This window comes from Cimex lectularius, unplaced genomic scaffold (genome assembly GCF_000648675.2).
Source record: "Cimex lectularius strain Harlan isolate CLEC.00 unplaced genomic scaffold, Clec_2.1 scaffold48, whole genome shotgun sequence".
In the NCBI taxonomy this organism is placed as follows: Eukaryota; Metazoa; Arthropoda; class Insecta; order Hemiptera; family Cimicidae; genus Cimex; species Cimex lectularius.
This window is the reverse complement of record NW_019392708.1, coordinates 1,354,556-1,374,919: the sequence shown is the minus strand read 5'-3', so window position 1 is coordinate 1,374,919 and position 20,364 is coordinate 1,354,556. Positions and strand designations below refer to the sequence as shown.

Sequence of the window (20,364 nt, the reverse complement as noted above, 5' to 3'; positions counted from 1 at the left end):
GCCCTTCAAATCCTTCCCACATAATTTTTGAATGTACAGAATACGAAAATGAAAGAGACAAACTTCTAAACACATTTCCAAACCAATAAACTTAGAATCTGTCCTAACAAGCAACAATCCATCAGCTTTCAACATAATCTATGGATTTCTAAAGTCGATAAACCTTTCTTTTTGATTATCTTCAACCATGAAAATTTATAAGATGAGAAGATGATGGAGCTGAATGAGTGGGTGCGGGCGCGCAGCGGGGACCTGGTCCTGGTCGGCCGATCCCGCTCGACAGTAAAATGAAAATAGAAAACATCATGGGTAATATGCCAGCGTAAACCCCCCCCCCCCCCAAAAAAAAGGTAAACTATAATTGTAAAAATCAGAAAAAAATCAGTCCATTTTTAACTCGAAATCCGACTCACTCTGTATACGTGTCTGTTTATTCCAAAGAATAGTAACGCTGTTGGATGATTAATTTTACTTATATGTTAAAATATTAGTCGTTTGTCAACAGTATTATCCATACTTCAGCCAGAATATGAATGAAAGAACAAGAAAAAAATGGAAGAAAAAAGCTTTTTGCAGTAATTATAAATATGAAATTTTTCAAGGGTGTAAGCCTAAGAATGTAGTAATGTATTAATGCTCAAGGACAATTTTAACAATATAGAAATTCTAGGATATATTCTGGTTATTTTACATCTTTTAAACTTTGAATTTTTTAAACAAATGCTTACAGTTATTACTGTTGTTAGCGGTAGAAAGTTTATTGACGTGGTGACTGCATCGCTGTTTTATAGATAGGGAACACTGACGGGTGGAGTATTTATGACGTCTAGACGTTGGCATATGTGTAAACTATCGAGTCAGATCTATAAACTTGGTGTATTCAGAAAATCTGAATAAAGCAACGTGTTTTCCCCCAATAATTGCCTGGATTTTCCAGTATTTCATTTCATTTTAACGCCAATTTTTGACTTAATCGCTACAAAGACGGTAATTTTTTTATTTTGAAAATTTTTTTATTTAGAAACAGTGCTATAAATCGATGAGAAAACAATGGAGAATTTTATTAAATTTGTAGGATCAATACAAAACTCTGTTTACTTTTCCGTTTATAAATTATATTTGTTCAACAACTTTTACACTTCAGTTTGTCCGAACTATCAAAGTGGAATAAACCAATGTTTATTTTCCCTATTCTACGTTGTTTGAAATTCTATTCAAGAAAGAATTTAACAAAAAAGATCACTTGACAAAAAAAAACCCCTGTAAAGTTGGCTGCGACTGGCGACTTATAACTTAAAAGTTTTGATCTAAGGAACTTATGAGAGAATTTGTTGTTTTCCGCTTTGTGCTAAAAGCTTTCATATTATCGATTAATTTTACTGAATTCTTTTTAAGGCTTAAGTAAGTTCCAATCTTTTCACCTTTATGATCTACATATATAGAACGTTGTGGAACTCCTAAGACCGTGAAAATGAGCTTTTTTGCACAAAATTATTCTCTATTCTTGCCGCCTCTTCGCGGACTTCTCTTGGTGTGAGAATTGCCTTATAGACGTGGATATACCGTACACGGGCTAATTAATACCTCACTTTCACAAAGGTACCTAGGTTTTAGGTTTCTCAGGCGGCATGTTTCTGGCTCAGCTTTGCCCTTCTTCTTTAGGTATTAACAGAGCAGTGGACGGTATAGAGGCCTACAATTTCTCTCCAGCTGATAGAGAGGAGTTCCTTCATCTTCTTTGATGGATAATTATGAATGTCTTAGCAGGCTTCATACCTAGTGCTTTGTGTCCAGTGCTTGAGTTTTCTTTCTTAAACCATTTTTCCAGTTTCATCTTTAGCATACTCTCTGGTGTGGGTAGATGTGGTTCCGGACTGGAAGAGCTGCTTCTTCTTTAGCTAGTTGATCAGCTTGTTGTTTACTTTTATACCTTCTTGTCTCAGAACTCACATTAAATTACCATAGTTGTGTTTTCCTAGGACTATAAGGCAATAATTTAGTCATTCACAGACTAGTTTGGAGCTGAAAGCTTGACTGTCCGAAAAAAATCCATGCATCGTTCATAGTCTTCATCTACCCCTCTAAACAGATTGATTGGCATGGACCTCAGCTTAGTTTGAACCTATTCAGGGGGTTTTACGTGGGTGTAATCCCTTTACCCTTACACCTGATCCATTTTCGATTCAAAAGTGTACAATTTAAAGCCCCTTCCAAAAACTTGGAGTTGCTTTTTTGTTCCAAACGCCTCTGTTGTTTGACACTTGAAAGGGTTTTCCTCTCATTGAGTTATAGCCATCTTATTTATTTTAATTTTCTCCAGAATTTTGTGATGGCTTCTCCTTAGATCTTTTTCCATTTCTTTCAAGTTCATGAGTCTGTTGGCACTACCGAAAGCCACCTTTTGATTGATGTGTAAGGGAGATTGAAAGTATATATTGGTGACAGAAAAAATTGATGATAATGTGCCAAAGTGATCTTAGCCAGATGAACTTCGATTTGATCACGAACTTTAAATTGTTGTATTGAAGTGTGACGAAATTTGTTGATACAAGCCGAACCTCTCTCTCTCTCGCTCTCTCTCTCTCTCTCTTCCTCTCCCTCTCCCTCTCCCTCAACCTCTCTCTCTCTCTCTCTCTCTCTCTCTCCCTCTCCCTCTCCCTCCCTCTCTCCCTTCCTCCCTCTCTCTCTCTCTCTCTGTCTCTATCCTAAGTTTTATTAGTGAACTTATTTGTTGCATTGAAAAATTGCCCTACCTCATCTCCATTTGCTAATAGTTACTTGGCAAGTTAAACTTAAGATGATGGGTAGGAAATAGTCAATAGGTCTATTATGGAAAAGACAATTTATTTCTTACCCATCATCTTATTATAGAGTTCCACAAAAGCAGGATGGACTAATAATTTAAACTGAAATAAAAGTAACTTTTAGTAAACTAAAGAAATAATAGGCTTTGATAATTAAATTCTGAAAGGCTTTTACGTGGGTGATATAATGAAAAAGGATGTGGTAGGAAGGTTATCGATTAGCGACGACCTTGACTTAATCATTGGCCATGTTGTCAAGATAATTAAATAAAAAATGACTTTATTAAAGAAATACACTACATAAAGTTAATAACTAATAACAATCAACAAATTTTAATCTGAATAGCATCGGTTGTTTCAGGATCTAGCGGATAAAATGGAAATTCCCATGAGTCAGAACTGTGTCAGTCTCAACTGCTACTGGGAATACTAAAACAATTCACGACTTGTGAAGAGATGCTATGTTTTAACGTTTGTCCTGCTATTGCGGATAAAAATCTAAAAAGAATTATTTTTGATTAACCGAGCGATATATCACACTGATAATACTAATAGGAGAACGAAGAATTTCCAAGTGGTAGTCATATTTATTACCGGTAGAATATTTCAAGATAACGGCTTAAGTGAAATAGCCAAAGCCCATGAATTTAACCACATTTCGTCTTGGTTTTCGGTTTTCTGGGGCGATGTAAAATAACATTTATTTCCCCCTTACGCCTAAAAAGCCAAATACCTTATGTTTAATTAAAAAAAAAAAATCTTTAAAAATCGCCCTCTTAAGTATTCGCTGTATTTTACTTGTAGCACTGTTTTAAATAGGACCTTACTATTTTAACTGTATTATTAAATATTAATCCATTTATGTTTTACTGGTCAATTGACCAAGTTACTTCTTTCAATTAATTATACTTTTTATGTAATGTTGAGATAAAAAAAATTGAAAATGGCAAAAAGAGGGAAAATTCGAACGGTTGTAGGTTGAAATGGGAAGTTGGTGTCCAAGAGGATCGATAGCTCAAGTAGTAGAGTAGCGGCGTATTTAGCCGGAAGTCGTTGGTTCGAATCCCGCTCGTGAACTGATTTTTTTTTATCTCGACCAATACCTTACTTAAAGATTAATAAATTTAAATGCCATTTTCAAATGTCGTATAATCTATTTGATTCTCGGCGACAAATGCAACGGAAATCAAATAGATTACACGACATTCAAGTCGTAGAGTAGTGGCGTATCTAGCCGAAGTTCGTGGGTTCGAATCCCGCTCGTGTCACTGACGTTTTTTCTCAATCTAGACCTTAAATAAAAAGAATAATTAATTGTATTATTAAACTTGAATGTACCTTGTGTGCTGTATTTTTGTTGATATTGTTTATACCCGTAACATATTTATTCCGAAAATAACGGAAACGTAACGACGGAACACAATTAATTAAATTACAGAATTTAGGACGAATGGTTTATTCGGAGCGGAACGAAATGCCCCGCAGTTGTTTGATGTGATTTCCTTTAAATGGTTGTGTGCGTGCGCGCACAGGGCTCAAAGTTTGGCACCCCCAAGGCGTAGATGTATTCACAATATATTAAGTTCTAGTAAACCTTTGTGAGTTTAAGAGAACGCTTGGAACTATACAGTTCGTGAAGACCGGTTGGAGTTGCTGGTAGTGTAGAACTTTGGCGCCGTTAACATTCGACCACATCTCAATAAATTTGTTCGTTTTCTTTCGTTTTGCATGTTATGACCTTATTGATTGGGCGAAGTAATAACTGACTGTAATGTGAACTTTTTTTCGCCTACTTTCGTTATTCGATACGTTCTGTTTCGTTTTTCTTATTTTCCATTCGTTTAAACAAACTTTAATTATGCTGTTATGAGAAGATAAAGTGTTTCAAGGGAGGAAATTCAACGATGCGTTGATTTTTGTCTCATTTTATTTCCTAGTTTGACTATTAACTTCTAATTCACGTTTTTCTTTTTTCCCAAGACATTTTATCGTTTTGAACTCAAGCCTCAATTGAGATTACAGTGATTATCTGTAAGCGAATTTCGTACAGGTTGGAACAGGTGAAATCAGATGGTGGAAAATGCTGGGAGGATATCTGAGTGGAACTCCACTGAAACGGATCTCGTTGGTAACCGTCACCCCCTTTTTCTTTTCCTCAATTGCTGCATTTAACCTTTTCAGTTGCACGCAATACCGGCTGGAATTAAAGGTTTGGCGTTGAAAAGACGTTTGTGAATAAAGTCCCATTAATCCCTCCGGATAAAGGAAGATCATAAACTGAGATTTCAGAGAATGTGTTTAGCGTTTATGAATGGTTTTTTTCTTATTTATTTGCGCCAGAAACCCTAAAATGGGTCAGTAACATTATGAGTTTTTCTTCTCACGTAATACTAGTTTACTTGACAGTCTTAATTACCTTTTAGAACAATGCTTTTGCATGCTTTTGAATCGCACGTTTCCCGCTAATTTTCCATCCATGTTATATCACAATCTTTATAATGCCAATGCCCATTAACCAAATGAGTTATTTGGTATATAAGAATATATTTATCAATAATTATTTTAACCTTCTTGTGTTTTTTTTACTCCTGTGTTTATCCAGATGGAAAAAGTGTGCAGTTCATGCTGACATTTGGCGATTTTTTTCATTTGATCCTTATAACTGTTAACAAGGAAAACTTTGCCCCGAACATACTTTTTCGAACACTCTTTTACCTTGGCCATCGTTATTTATTCACGGGGTTAGCTGTAAACGTATCTGTAAATTGTAGTGAGGAAAAGTTTCGTACTAGCATGAAAAGTCTACGATTCTAACTTTTAGGCCGCTCTTAAATTGACTCCAAACCATCTCCATCTTGAAATGTCTCTTTGTGAATGTATTTTAAAGATTATTTTCAACACCCGATGTCGAATGCAGAATAAATCGACCAGTTTTATCACTGGAAACAACTGAATTTTGTACAGTATTACACTATACATACACATAAAACTGATTGTAATGCTTATTGAAAACACTTTATTTAACCCTCATGATTGGATAAATTATTGCTTCCAGATTAATAGAAAAACGTAATTATGATTCCATTTATTTATAATATTTGTTCACTTTTACGTTTATCGCTGACCTCATTACAAATATTAAATGTTGTAATCATGTAATTAGGGCAGCTTGTCTGGATTCGGGTTGTGCTTTATAGCACTCGCAATAATGTAATTATGTTCAAGCACCAGTGTTTGGCATACAATAAATAATTTGATTGTTTCGTATGAAATAAATAAAAATTACCTTTGTCAGATTACTAGTCATACATTTATTATTCGAAAAAACTTAATTGACTTAATTAACAAAATAGAAGAAATTCAAGTTACAAATCTACTCAAACTAATATAATTATACATAACAAGCCTAGATCCATCAATTCCAGTAACTGAAAACGACAGAGTACAAAATAAACAACATAAAAATTGCCACAATGAATAACATAGTCGACCACAAAACAAAACTACTTTAACTGACAAATACACATACCGAAAGAGGGACTTGGGTAACCCAGCCATACTCCCGGAACTATATTTTTAGAAAAATGTAATGGTAAAGTAGAATATCACTGATACTTTGACGACATAATCGGCATAGTGGGCGACAACAACAACATAAACCACATACTGACAGCCCTGCACTTCTTCCATATAAACGTACAATTAACGGTAGAAATAGAAAATATCAACAATATAAAATTCCTGAACTTAATATATACTACAATTCGACTAGAAGACCCAGAGCGACCGACAAGATCGTACAAGATGATTCAAAACACCCATAATAACAGAAAATGGCAGCACTAAAATGCAAGGCGGACTAAATACAATACCACTGACAACAGAGAAACACTAAAACGAACTAAATTTAATAAAATTCATAGCACACAATTATGTCTTCTACACAAACACAATCAGCAAAATAATAACAAAAAGCCCACGGAAAAAATGCACTAAATATTCACATACACAGGGAAAGAAATGTTCAAACTAACGAATCTGTTTAATAAATTAGCAGAAAGGAAAGCAATTACAAAACCAGCCCTTTGCAAATAATGGCGCACACGCAACGTGCGAATACGGAGACAAATAATCGGTCAGAGAGGATAAGAATAAGAGAAGATAAAAAGAACATATAAGAACGTTTAGGGACAATAATGGAAAATCAAACTGTTCTACTCACTACCCAGAAATCCACCAAGAATACTTAACCACACAGACAGTCTTAAATCTCCTACACGGTAAACAGTAAGAACGTCAAATTTCGCACAAGTATTATCTAAACAGACATCATTTTAGTAGCATTGGTTACTAAATTAAGGGTAGTGACCTACTACAAATGTTAAATTGAAAAATAGAAAAAGTCGAATTTGGAAAAGAAAAGGCATAAATTGTTTTCAAAACGGTTGAATTCGGTTTGAAAAAATTAAAATTTGGTCGAGAAAATAATTGTATTTGTATTGTATAAAATAATATGACTGGAAAGGTGTATTTTAATAGTTTTATTATTATATTTTTTGGCAGCTTTGGGAAAATGGTTCTCCAGATCTATTCACACTACTGGAATACACAATAAAAGAAAGCTCTTAACATCAACCAATAATAATAAATAAAATATTTTTTATTTATTTCACTTTTTTCAAGGTTTCAAAATTGTCCGTGAATTTATTCTTTAATTTTATCATTTCTATAATATTCATGCAGTGCAAGCAATAATATACAAATTGCAATAATAATATTCACTTTTTGCACCTATGATTGTTAAAAAATCATGTTTGTTATTAACGAACAAATTAAATTCTAAGACATATAAATCATCCTACGATAGATTATTGTAAGAATTATCTAGAATGACATCAGCAAAGATTATTATATATGTAATATATAGATCACAATTTTTGTTATTCTGTTTTTAAGTACAGATTCAAATTAAAGAGAAACGAGCGCATGATTTTTATTTTCATAGTATACCGGATGAGCGTTTAATTTGCTCAGATTCGTAAACATTCCAGTCATTACTAAAATACGAATTATGTTAAAATCTTAATTATTTTTTGACAGTAGAACAGATTTTAAGGGATGAAATCGATAGTTTATAATGTCAAACATAATAAATTTCTTACTGATTTTGTTTTATTTGTTTGTACAATAACATCGTCAAGTATGATCAAAAACAATTTCTAGAGATATTATTTGTTTATCCTGTATTAGATATATTTTTATTCACTACCGGGACGAAAAGTTGTACGAGGTTGTCGATATCCATGTTATACTGTGATGATGTATTGTTACCTTTGTTTTAGCTTTTTCAAAAATCATTTTGTATTTGCCACTTCCGTCTGGGAGTGAATAAGCTCTCCAGCTTTCAGTGGCAAATCATTTTAAGCCCGTATTTTATCAAAGCCTTTTTTCCAGGATTTCAATGATTCTTATTACCCAAAGCCCAGCAAACGAATGCTGATTGAGTTCTGTATATTTTTGGTGGAAAGGGGAGTATGAAAGAAAATTCCAGGGGCGACGGTGGGATCCGATCCCACGTCCGCGGGGTCTACGAGCCGAAGTCTGACACTAACCACTCAGATACTGCAGATGAAGTTGAATGATAAGTTTGTATTTTGGATTTTGGAACGATTTTTTAAAATTAAATAAACTTATTGTATTTGATCTATGTGTCTCACCTAAGTCTTACGTCTTATACAGGGTGACCTTTTTAGATGGCCCGGCTGAATTTCTCTTGATCCAATGATGCTACAAAAAAAAAAAAAAAAAACGTGTTTAATATTTTATATTAAATTATATATAGTCTAGTTTTACCTTCTTTTTTTGGTCAACCATGTTAAATATTTTGTACGCTGAAAACAATGCTTCATTCGGATTTTAAATTGTCGAAAATGAGAAAGTTAGGAGAAAAAGTTTGAAAAAGNTTTTAGATGGCCCGGCTGAATTTCTCTTGATCCAATGATGCTACCAAAAAAAAAAAAAAAAAAAAAAATCCAGAGTAGCCGTTTAACTTCAAAATTTCAAATATGACCCTGTACATCCTGACAACCATGTTAAATATTTTGTACGCTGAAAACAATGCTTCATTCGGATTTTAAATTGTCGAAAATGAGAAAGTTAGGAGAAAAAGTTTGAAAAAGAAAAAACAGTAATTTGATTTGCATTTTTATTAATCACATCCCATGTTGGAAATGTGATAAAATTAGATTAAAAAATATTAAACACGTATTTTTTTTAAATAGCGTCATTCGTTAAATAGCGTACCCTGTATATACATTTTGTATCTAATGTACACATTGATTTTTGTGGTTCGTGTAATATTTATTACGATGGTAATAGAAAATAGACAATGTTAGATACAGTGGTTGATAACTAGACTCACGCAGGTGTCGCAAAGGAGGAAATAATTAATTCTATGTCACAAGCGACAAATCATTCACATGAAAATTTGCAATATTTTGTTGAATAAGGTGAGATTTATATAAACTTTTCAACTTTGATCCTACTTTCTTAGACCTTTGTTTATTAAGAAATATTTCCTTTTTCCTAATATTTCCAAAGATGGAATACCAATATAAATAAAAGATAAAAGAAATAAATAAAAATATTGCTGGAAGTTGTTAGAATGCACAAAAGTTAATATCTATTTGTCTGTTATGATTATCAAATATAAATAATTGATTACTTTGGCTTCTTTATTTATTTTTAAACCCTTTAATCATCGATATATCCCAATTGCCTTTGTGTTTTCTTTGCAATTAATAATCGCTCCGTGCCCCATGATAATATGATCTTTGCACATCACAAAAAAGGCGGAGAATTTTATTCATCTTGGAAATTCCTGAGAATCCTACCAAGAATAGGCCCTCATGATTGACCAGAGATCGGAGATTACAAGGCGTCGATGTGTGATAAAATGTGCTCATAATCAACGCAATAATTTGCAAATAAGACTTGCGGTTTATCCAGGTAGTTAATGGAATCATAAAGGCTTTTCATACAAGCTTATTATCGTAGAGATGGCTGGCTTATCATGACTGGTTTTATTTAAAAGGAAAACTGTTGTTAATCGTGATAGCCTCTCTTTCCTCCACTGCGTTCTAAAAGATCTGTTATGGAATTCGTTCTTATTCTCTATACGAACCCCAGAAAGTGCACTATCCATAAGTGAAACATTTTCTGGGATTCCTTTTCCATTTCCTGGACGCTGGTGTCGCTTTTCCGTATCCAATGATTCCGCTATTTCTGTCTCGGATTTTCCAATTTTTTATGGTGGTAGTTATGTGGGCAATGGTCATTATTGTGTGAGTTACATGCCTAAATGATTGTAGCCTCTCGCCTCTCCCTGCTTACAGTCCTAACATCGTCGGCCTATAAAATAATGATTCCTCTTTTTTTTATTTTGTTCAAAGCTAGGTTTTATTCTTATTTTTGATGTTTTATCTAAAGTGCACAGGTTCTATCACCCAACGTTATTAACTGCGAACTATCTCCGGTTAAGCTTAATTTAGAAGGAGCATTTGCACAGCCTTTTATTAAAGGTAGGTCCCGTGGTAATAGCTGCAGTTTTTTATAACAATTTTTTAAAGGGCTCTTCCATAGCTAAACAGACTTAAGCAAATGGTCCCTCGGGAAATATAACTTAATAAGGTCGGGAATTGGGATGTACTGCAAAGTCCGGGCAAGTAAATTTTACAATGGTGGCACCGGTTACAGGTCAAAGCTGTACCCTTTTTATTTTACTTTATTATATAATATTTTGTTCACAAGTAAGGTTTTAGTATTAATTTAAAAATTGGCTTGATAAAAGGTTTTGTTAAATTGCTGACCATTAAAAAAAAAACACTGTGTGAAGAATAAAAAGCTATAGGTTAAATAATGAAAAAAAATTAACTTGACTTTTGGCTGAATATGTAGGTTTTAATTTAAAAAACGGGAACTTTTATCAAAACAGTTCAACAAATAAGACGGTGATAATGTTACTCAGAATATAAGCTTTGCATTTAATTCTAATCCACTTTCTGCGAGCGAAACACTTAACAATTTTACCACTCCTTCGGTTTTGAAAAGAAATCGCTCGTATTCTAGTTTCAATTATCTTGATGTGATTGATATCAGCTTTAATATTATGATTATATTTAAAAGATCAGTGATAAAACAGTGGAAAGAGAGAAAAACACTCAATTCTTTCGTCAAGTTTTTGAGGAATTATTGAACTATTACGATACTATTTATTATTGACTATTTGAATTATTTCTTATAATTAGCAATTAGAAAGTCAATATATTTCTCAAAAGTTTGTCGAAGGAACTAAGTGTTTTTCTTTCCTTTCAAATTCACCTTATCCCTGATCATTTATGTATAATTTTTTAAATTTCATGTTGTGCTATTTTGCAGTGTACTTTGTAAACATGCTCCATTGACAGGGCCATAGCACGCCGCTAAGAATATAAGCAGAGAGAATGACATTGACATTCTATTTTTTGAAAATTTTGCCTTAGTCGTACGTGAAAGAATGCATCTTATCGTAACTAGGCTTTTTTCAGTGTGTCGTCCTTTTTACGTGCGTCTTTGACAGGGCCGTAGAATTCCGTCAAGGATCTAAGCAGGGAGAAACAATACTAGCTGACTAATTTCATTTTTTGACAATTTCGCCTTAGTGAAACGTGAACAGAGTGCATCTTATCGTAGCTATACTGTTTTTTCAATGTGCATGCGCCATCGGCATTTAAAACGCTGTCAAGGGTATAAGCTCGGAGGAGCAAGACTAACTGACTCCTTCCATTTTTTCAGAAAATTGGCCTATGCCAAACGTGAAGTTTGCATCTTGTCCTAGCTATTTTTTATTTATGATGTTAATTTCACACCCTGTCAGTTGTCAGTGTGTAGAATTTGCATACGTGCGCCTTTTAAACGGGTCATAGCCGTCAAGGATGTAAGTAGGAATAACAAGAGTAGCTGACTCATTCCATTGTTTGAGGATTTCGCCTTTGTCGAACGTGAACAATGTTCATATTGTAGTGCGAGATAGTTTCTAACACCTAGCTTCCTTACTATTGGGTTGTCCGGAAAATAATGCAGGATTTTGGTATTAAACAAAAAAAAAGAAACTAGTTACTTTAAAGCAATGTTCTTTAATCAAAATAATTTCCCATACTCTCAATACATTTCTCCCAACGTGTTGGTAACTTATTAATTCCGTCTGAGTAGAATTCAGAATTTTTAGAATTGATAAAGTCAATAAATGCATTTTCCAGTTCCGTTTGATTTTTGAATATTATGTGTTGTAAGTAGTGGTCCAGGTGTCTAAAAAAATGGTAGTCAGTAGGCGAGAGGTCCGGAGAGTAGGGTGGGTGAGGCAAAGTTTCATAGCCAAGCTCCAATAATTTTTGTGACGTTACACGTGACACATGTGGTCGAGCGTTGTCATGCAACAAAATGGGCCCTTTCCGATTGACCAAAGAGGGCTTCATTACTGCCAATTTCTGATGCATGGTATTAATTTGGTTACAGTATGATTCAGCATTGATGGTTTCGCCAGGATTTAAGAAGCTGTAGTGTATTAAACCAAATGAAGCCCACCATACCGTAACCATTACCTTTTTTTGATGAGTTGGGGGCTTTGGAGCTTCTCCTTTGTCGAGCCACTGTCCAGAACGTCTAGTGTTATCGTAGAGAATCCACTTTTCGTCACATGTAACAATTCTGGCCAGAAATGGGTCATTTTTGTTTCGACAAAGAAGTGATGCACAAACATCAAAGCGCTGATTTTTTGGCGATCGTTTAATGAGTGTGGAACCCAATTTTCGAGTTTTTTCACTTTTCCAATCGCCTTGAGGTGGTCAGCGACGGTCGTTTTACTGACTTTGAGTTGCTCTGCAAGTTCTCGAACAGTTGTTTTGGGGTTTTCTTCCACCACTGATCGCAGAACATCATCATTAAGAGAGGAAGGCCTTCCACGACCTTCTTCATCTTCAAGGCTGAAATCTCCCTCCCGAAATTTTTTAAACCACCTTTGCACAGTGCACTCATTAACACAACCCTCGCCCCAGACTTGGTTAATGTTTCTAGCCGTTTGGGCTCCGCTTCGGCCGAGTTTAAACTCGTAAAAGAAAATCGTACGAAATTCTCGCTTTGACATTATAAGGATGACTGAATTATTTCCAAGTAGCGGAATGCTACAGAGGTAAACAAACAATATCATTTACAAATGAGTAATCCTGTAAACGTAAACAGAATATTTTATATAGATTTTTTTTAATGAAAACTTAAAATCCTGCATTATTTTCCGGACAACCCAATATTTACGTTTATAATATCTTATTTTTATAGCTATCTATTCTTTAACTCGGAATTAAAAAAGTTCCAAGTGGTAAACTTTATGCTTCTTGGCAGAATAATTTTATTCATTATATCTTCTTTTCATCTCCAAACTATTTTGTGTAGACTGTGTGCTGCTTGTTTTTAAGCCTGTGAATAATCGAGAAGTTCTAATATTAACCTGATGTACAGGATAGCAAATTTTTTAAACATCTAAACATACGATATTTTTTGAAGGGACGTTTATGGCCGATATGGGCGATTGGAAGCATATAAATTTAGCCGTGTTATAATGAAGATTACTTCATTTTTAAACGATTTTGAAGGCTTGTGTTTCTAACTTTGAAATTTATGAACCACAACAATGTTGCCAAAATTGTGAACGTCTCTTATTATCACAAATTTCTTCAGAGCTGCCTTCGCAAATTTTCATGTTTTATTGGAGTCCCTGAAATAGGCCAATGACGTTTCTTGTCGGGCATTCACATTGAAATTTAACTACATAAAGTAACTTATGATGTATAATTGAACAAATTATTAGGCAGGGATGAAATTTATATAAACCCCAAAGAAAAATGAGGAATATTTTTTGTTTAATATCATTGACCATAACATTCCATGAGGGTTTTCCTAACAACCCAAGAAAGACATGTTTGTTGGAGAACAATCCAATAAACAGAGAGTGGCGTACAGTCGTATTAAAAATCGTACCATCGAAAGTGTAATCTCGATTCTTCAGTTTGATTGAGTTCGTTCGTAAACATCTTGTTTTTCTAACTTCTGCCCTTGTGTACATCTATGGTTGCTTTTCACGGAGTCAATTCCCAACGGACCCTCAGCTCCCCCGAAATTCCAAAAAGCTGTTTACAGGTAGCAGATTTATCGAAGAGGGTGTTGAACCTGGGACCGCTAATGAAAGGAAAGAGTGCACAATATTTGCACATTGTGTCGAATATGTGAATCGACCGAAGTGGGTGTATACGTTGTCCTAGGCTAGCATTGGTGCCTCGGGTCATGACGTCTAGAATGCTATTGATCAGCTTCTGGGTGTATCCCATTGGGCCTGGGGTGTTCCACGTTCGCGCATGTTCGCCGACGTCACCCTCGTTCACCCCAAGTACATCAGTCGGCCCCCGCACAAGATGTGGACTCCTGTTGTATCTCGGTGTCGGATTTAAGTTTTAAATTTACATATTTTAAGAACATAGGATTATTATTGTATTAAGGTAATTAAGATTTTGTTTTTATCATTTAATTAACAGAGAAAAAATTGTAAAGTTACTACGTTTCTATTACTAGGTCAATGGTTGCTAAGCTACTCGCATATGACTTTTCTTGTTCGTTTATTTCTTCCAATTTCTTATTAAATTTAACGGGTTTTTTATTTACTTTCATCTTACTTTGATGTATTCACATGATAATGACATCAATCATCAGTATTGTTTAATTTTTTGAACGGTTTTGTAATATCTCTCCTAGACAGTGTTGTTAACCTTTAAACAAACTCTTAAAAGCAAATTTTTTGAATGGTTTCGGAAAAATTATACGGTCAAATTAAATAATTGTTTTGAAACGATTCTAAGAACAACGTACGTGCAATGGCGTATAAATTAACCTGCATGCACCCACTGATCATCCTGGCATGTTTCATAGAAATCTAAACACCCTTTTAACAACGTTACACGTTTGTTGCTTTTGAAATCTTTGGTTAAATAAAAATATAACAAAGCCTTAGGAATGTTTTATTTATATGCCTTTCAAGTTGTGTGATTACATATCGGTGATTAGTTAATCAATAAAAGATTCGGGTGATTTTCAAGTAAAATCTTGCTTTCTTAAAACCTTATTGTATTTGTTTCTGATTGCCTTTTTAATTTACTGTTGATGATAAATGTTTCATACTCAACGCTTGAGGAGCATTGTCCGTTTAAAAATGAGGGAGGGGTTTTGACCTGTATCGGGAAAGCTATTACACTTGCCATGGATTAGCTACAGCTGCCGTTAAATCGATAGTTAATATAATATTTGACGACTTCTACATGGCAAAACTGAACAGTTCATACGTGTCACGACGAACTCCATGGAACATTGCCAGTTCTCGCCTCTGAGGGGGGTCTCTTATGTGTTTTTCCTTTTGGAAAGATGGGAGTAGGTTTTCTTTGTACGTCTCTGGCCTCTATTGTGCTATAATTTTCTCCGAAAGCACAATACATTTTATCTAGACAACTACGACGAATTTATATTTTTCTTTTCAGCTTTATTTTCCATTTGGTCTTTTTTCTTTCATTTTTTGACCCTCTCCAGCCATGAACTCTAAAATTAATCAGGTTAATAACATTCGTCGACTATATTCCAAATACAGTAGATGCTTAAAATTAAATGGTAAGGCATAAAAGAGATTCATGTTAGTAAGAATTTATAATTTATGAGAAATATTTTAACGCTATCCTTATGAAAAACGGTTTGGGCATCACCAACAAGTATGTGTATACATACACGTGTAAACTAATGAGTTTCTAGTTTGTATAAGATAAACTAATAAAAATAAAGTATGAAGTATAGAAACCGTTATTTTTGATTGAAATAAGAGGCTCAAAGTCAGGGTCTTCCCTAACAGTAACTCAACACTCGCTCTCGTCTTATAAAAGCGGCCTTGTTTATTCCTTCGGAATTTAATCATGAGAAAGGATTTAAGGATGCGTCCTTGAAAGCAAGAATCCTTGACATACTTAAACGAATTTATTGTAGTGAAAACGTCATTAATATTTAGCATTTTCTTTTTTGTATAGACTTAAGTCTGAAAGAATAAAATTGTGAAATGAGTTGTTTCAAATATCCCTGGGAATGTAAAGTTAATCACACATAACAATTTATTATAAATATGTATAAAATGATTTTTTTTGTTGTTCATTGAGTTTTTGTATAGTTGGCTAACGACTTAGGATATTCAAAAACTACTACAAGAAATTTCACCAACTTTGAATATATTTAGTGCAAAAACAAAAGTAAAAATTGGAGGATAATTTTTTTGAAACGACTGTTTCTTTGAGTAATGGCGTACTTTTCAAATTTGCAATGTTACCAATTTTAGAATTGGTTTATTTTACTCTCATACAAAAAAGCTTCTTTCTGCAGTCTATAATGCTTGAAAACATGTATAATTTTAACACTTCGAGATATAAAATCAGCCTATCCACTATGATTCTAGATAATTTCAGACGGATCTAGTTGGATTTGATGTGATGTTAGATCCCAAGGTTACGGACTTGCGTAGTTAGTGCTTTTCTCGAGAAGACAAAAAGCCAGGTATACTTTTTTCCAGTCATTATCACTTCGGTTCACTCAGTTCATTTTTTTGTCAAGATAAACAGAATAATTTACACACAAGATCTTTGTATCTTACGTTTATTTCAAATTAAACCTTTTTTGGGTTTACACAAATTGACGTGGACGGCATCTTGTTCATTAAGAATCATAGTCCAATTTTTTATAAAAACCATGACAAAACGAAAAACTATACATTTTAAATATACTATTAGTTAGCACCAATCTTCTTAATGAAGCTTGCAAGCTAGGCAGTATTGAAGATATTTATTTTAGGATCAGGTGAAAGTTTCAAACACTAAAGCCAGTGGCGAATAAACTATTTATTTTTCATTAAAAAAGATAGTTGCAGCATTCTTCTAAAACATTAGTCTCCATATTGGTACTAAAATGTATTTTGACCGCCTTCAGGCCCGATGGAATTATATTTTAGACCTTTTCAGGCTAATAGATTGCTCTAATTGGTTTGGAAGTCATGACGGATCTCAAAGTTCCAACGTGGATTCGTTTATTAGTAAGGCAAGAGTAATTTTTTACTATTGCCACTTGATAATATGATTAAATATAAAAATTAACTACATTTAAAAAAATAATTGTCAGATGGTTTAGTTTTCCTTGATCAGGAAACCAGCAAGTTTGTAGACCAGCTTTTCGAACAGAAAACATTTTACTAGAATTGATAAATGGTGTAGTGAGTACGTTGTTTAATCTTTTCAAGTTAGTTCTTTTTTAATGTTGCACATTGGCTTTTTATTTAAGCATACAAACAAATACAAATATTTTTGTAGAAGTTTGTAAAATATTTCATATTCAGCAGATAGTTTCATTGTATTTTTTGTTCGATGAGCAAATCTTTGGTAAACTTTGGACTTCAATACTTCAGGAGGATAACATGCAAGTCAATGGGGCTAAAATAGCCACATTGTAAAAGCTCTGATTCTCAATTGAATTAGATATATTTCTTTTTTTAGGTTACCTTTCTCAACTTTATAAGGGGGGCCTTTTATAAGTTCCCTGAATTTAATTAAATATTAATCCTATTGTAAATTTGATTGTGTGTATAGAAAGACCATTAAAAACCTTAACCTTATGAAATTCGTTTGTTTTTTAATTTTATCCTTAAGAGAAAAAAAATCACTTAGAAGATAAACTTTTACGATTTTCTTTTTCTTCTTGTTTAATGTTTTAGTTAGAATTAGTAATTAAAATTTCGCAACTTCTATTAAAGAATAATGAAATTAATAAAAGTAGGTAAAGTCACTTTGGTACAAAATTGAAAGTAAAAAACAAAAAAAACCCGTTTAACACTTCTTCTGCCTTCGTTTCTTGACATATTTTACCGCTGTATTTTAGGATTTGTGGGTTTTCAATGCTTTTTCCATTGGTGTAAACAAAGTCACAGTAGGATTAACATTTTAAGAGATACGGATGAATTTATGGAATATAATAATTGTTAAAGGATGAAGTAAATTGAAAAGTGAAATATCTCGAATACAATAGACCATCAGATTTTCAACAATAGATACTTTTTAGTCCAGTTTGATATGTAGGACAACCTCCTGATGAATTAACGCCTGTTCATACCCTGCTAAAAGGTCAGTAATAACGTTAATTTGAAAAAAAGCAAAACACTCACAATAGTTCCTTTGTCAAGCTTTCGAAATAAATATATCTTCCTCATCAAGAAATTGAAACCATTTCTAATGACACACAGTTAAGAAATATATCTATTTACAATTATTAAAATTATGGCTTTAATCGGGATAAATTGATGAGTCTTGCTTAGCAGAGTGGACTAATGATAAATGTATTATGGTTGAAGCCTTAATTTCAACAATTTCTTAATTACAACAACATATAATAATGTAATAATAATAATGTAATTTATTAGCGTGAAAGGAAGGGATTGCTTACAACCCCGCCACGAGGAATATCGAGTATTCTGGGGGAGTGAATGTGACCACACATTATGTTTGTGGTGATGATATATATGTATTGTATGTTTTGTTTGTATTCTGTATTTGACAACCTGAGGTACAAACGAGAGACTAGCATTCTAGAATATCAACGTGGTATGTATTTGAAATCAGAGAGTCAGTAACCAGATCGAGACGTTCAAATGGCTGCAGTTTAAAACAAAATATGCGCGAAAGAAAAGAAAAAAAAGGAAAACACGCAGAGGGCCGGCGATGACGTCAGCTGTTTGTCGGCCCATAAACTTCCCACTTATATATACTAATAATATATATATTTCTAGTTCTACAACAACAAGTAGTTAATTAGAAATAGCTTCAAATTCCTAATGAAGGTTCTCTAAAGCTCGACGAACTGAGTGTTTTTTTTAAATTCTCCTTATTTCTGATTTTTATATACAGTTATATTAACAAGAGGTGGGGTTGAGATGGGAAGTTAGTGTCCGAGTGGATCGAGGTCACGATAGCTCAAGTGGTAGAGCAGCGGCGTATCTAGCTGAAGATTGTGGGTTCGAATCCCGCTCGTGCCATTGATTTTTTATCTCATTAAAAACCTTAATTAATTGTAATATATTAATTGGTCGAGCGGACCACGAAATTAGTGAATATATTAACAATGTTGGTATCGATAGCATCACGATGATCTTTCTCTTTTTGTGTAAGAAGACTGACTAAATGTATATTTTTATTAATTTTATGGTTGGTACAGTTGGATGGAATAAGTTCATTACATCTTAGCACAAACAGTACATTTGCTTGATGATGATGTTAGATTTAAATGAGGTCATATATGTGAATGAAAATGACCTTTGTTGGTTTAAGATCGGAATAAATTTATGAGTCTTGCTTAGCAGAGTGGACTAATCATAAATATATTATGGTTGAAGCCATAATTTCAACAATTTCTTAATTACAACAACAAGTAGATCATTAGAAATAGCTTCAAATTCCTAATGAAAGTCCTCTAAAGTTCGACGAACTGAGTGTTTTTTTTAAATTCTCCTTATTTCTGATCTTTTATATATAGTTATTTTAACAAGGCTGGTATCGATAACATCATGAAGATCTTTTTTTTTGTGTGTGTATGAAGACTGATTAAATGTACATTTTTATGTAATTCATGGTTGATACAGTTGGATGGAATAAGTTCGTTACATCTTAGCACAAATCGTACATTTTGCTTGATGTTGTTAGATTTAAATGAGGTCATATGTAAATGACCTTAGTTGGTTTAAAATTTCTACATTAAGTCAATTTGAACGAAAACTGTAGTATTAGTGTTTTCGCTATTTTCGCATGGTTGTACGTAACCATGTTGAAAGACACTTCGATTTCTTTTTGAAAAGTCATCTTCATTTTCTCTCAATATTTTACAATCAAAATATCCATTTTTTTGTCAGAATGTGAGAATCTGTGTTTTGTAAGCCTTCCGATCGCAGAAGTGCGGCAACGGAATATGACCACCTACGTTTTTCACGAGGAATATTGATCTCAAACTCTTCCCCTCCGTGCATTAAAAATAAACGAATGTCCAAAAGGGATCTCGTGTGAGTGCTTTGTCGCCAATCTGTTGGTGCATGGACACGAGATTAAACCTAAAAGTCAAACTGTTTGTGTAAATAATCCTTTTTGTTTTAAACAACAATCTGGACTGATGTGAAAAAGATAAAAATGTTGTAGTATCGGTAGACCGAGGTTTACTATTTCTATTACACTATCCTGCGTTAATTGATACAACCCACCAACCAATGTGACCACACATAATTTGCTTCCTACATTGTCTTGTAATAAGGAAATTTATTAGATTTTTTTTTTTAAATAGAAAACACGAAACTTTTGAATGCTGCAAACAGAACTGTTATTATTGATACTTTTACTACTAAATAAAGATACTTTTTCTTTTT

General features: G+C 33.5%; 1 protein-coding gene across 18 annotated transcripts in view; it reads left to right on the top strand.

Moving 5' to 3' along the window:
• LOC106672937 (kinesin-like protein unc-104) overlaps positions 1–20,364 on the top strand; it is a 78,632-nt gene that overhangs the window by 36,034 nt on the left and 22,234 nt on the right. The window contains exon 1 of one of the 18 annotated variants that reach the window (XM_014404761.2): positions 14,289–14,389. The exons of the other annotated variants lie outside the window; for them this stretch is intronic. The gene's annotated coding sequence lies outside the window, so the exon portion shown is untranslated. Of the gene's footprint in view, positions 1–14,288; positions 14,390–20,364 lie in introns of those variants that run through there. 18 annotated transcript variants of the gene reach the window in all.